Below are 1,871 nucleotides of genomic sequence, written 5' to 3'. Positions count from 1 at the left end.
ACTACTATACAGAATGTCATACAATCAGCTTTCAGGTTACTGGTATGAAGAGAGAAAAAATATATATATATATATACAAAAGAGGAAAATGAAGGAGGGGGGGGGGGGTAGGTTAAGACTTAGACAGGGGCCATTTTCGAATTGCAGCCTCCTGAAGGTGGATCTTTAGGGCAGTTTTGAAAGTGAGTAGGGTTTTACACTCCTTTACTCCTTTTGGTAGGGCATTCCACATTTTCGATGAATAGCATGAGTTCATTCCCTTAGTTGAGCCAAATCTGGGTTGAACATGATTTGTGGAGCTGCCTCTGGTGTTATGATCATGGACTGCATTAACATTTTGGAAGTATTTTGACAAATACAGGGGGATCCCAATGTTGTGGTGTATCTTGAAGACCAGGCCCATAGCAAGTTGCTGTACTCTGTCCTCAACCCTAAGCCATCCAATCCTAGCAAAATGAGCAGGGGTTAGATGGGTTATGTGATTGAGGCCAAGAAGTAGCCTTACAAGTTTGTTTTGGGATGTTTGGAGCCTTGTTTTTAAGGCCTTGGAGGTGTTGTGATACCATGAAGTGCATGCATAATCATAATGACCTTGAATGAGGGCCCCTGCAAGAATTTTCAGAGTATTCTTACTGACTAGACGATCAATCCTCCACAAAAAGCGTGTTGTTTGGTTGACATTTTTGATCACTTTTTCGGCGTTTTTGTTACCAGAGAGGTTTGCCTCCAAGATGGAGCCCAGGTAGGTAATTTCATCCTTTCTTTTGATGACATCATCACCCACTTTGAGCTGATGCTCTTTATTCAGAAGAACTTACAGGTGAGGGTTTAATAACTATGAGCTTTCATACAAGGACACTGACAACATAACATTGTAACATATAATATTTACAAGTATAAAGGACCAGAGCATCTTTAAGCACCTTACTGGCCTGTTCATTTAAAAAATAATACACATATCTGTCCTTTTGCAGTTTTCCATAGCCCACCAGTACACATCATTTTTAACCACAACTGAAACACACACGCGCACACGCAAACGCACACTTTATATTCTTTGGCCCTGCATGTTACAAGTCAAACACAGCTCATTACAACATATTCATTTCACATAAAGCTAAATATTGTATCCTGATAAGTTTTTACTTTACCATAATCATAATTTCACTGAGTAAAATATTATATATATTATATATAGCTCTATTATATATTAATGCTATTAAAGCAGCTATAACTGTATTTAACTATAAACTCACCTGAATAATCCATTCATTTTGAAAGAAAACAATGCAGTTTGTTGTTGTGAAGATAATTAACTTCTCTTCCGTCTGTCACAGATGTGGTTTAGAAGTTTAAACTCCCTGACAACACTGACAACTGTACTGTACGCCATGTTGTGTAATGTAACGATACATTATACGTTTTTTATTTCACAGTTTCAATTACAAATATAAAGGAGTTTGTATCAAACAGCTGTTTGTCTCTCGCAGCGCGTCACTTCGTGCCACGCTGCGAGCTTAATACACCTGCTATTTCTGAGATTATATATATTTTTAAATATTGATTTTTTTTTAACACAAATCTTCTCTTCTGGGAGTCCCAGGCACAAAATATTTTCAGATGGGGCTCTGTGGCCAAATATATATCAATTTGGGGGTCCTTGACTCGACAACATTTGAGAACCCCTGGTCTAGGTAGTGTCTGACAATAACCTGAATTCATGGAGCGTCTGCTGTTTTATGTCTTCATTTTTTGTTTTCATATTTTATTTAGTTTTTTCTTTGGAGACTTTAGGCTGCCCTTCTGAATGTTGCCCCCGGGTGCTGAGAGCATTAACTCTGACCATCAGTCGAGGAAGCAAAGCTGTGGGG

This window comes from Gymnoscopelus braueri, assembly GCF_963280865.1.
Source record: "Gymnoscopelus braueri genome assembly, chromosome: 11".
In the NCBI taxonomy this organism is placed as follows: Eukaryota; Metazoa; Chordata; class Actinopteri; order Myctophiformes; family Myctophidae; genus Gymnoscopelus; species Gymnoscopelus braueri.
Note: the sequence above shows the minus strand (reverse complement) of the source record.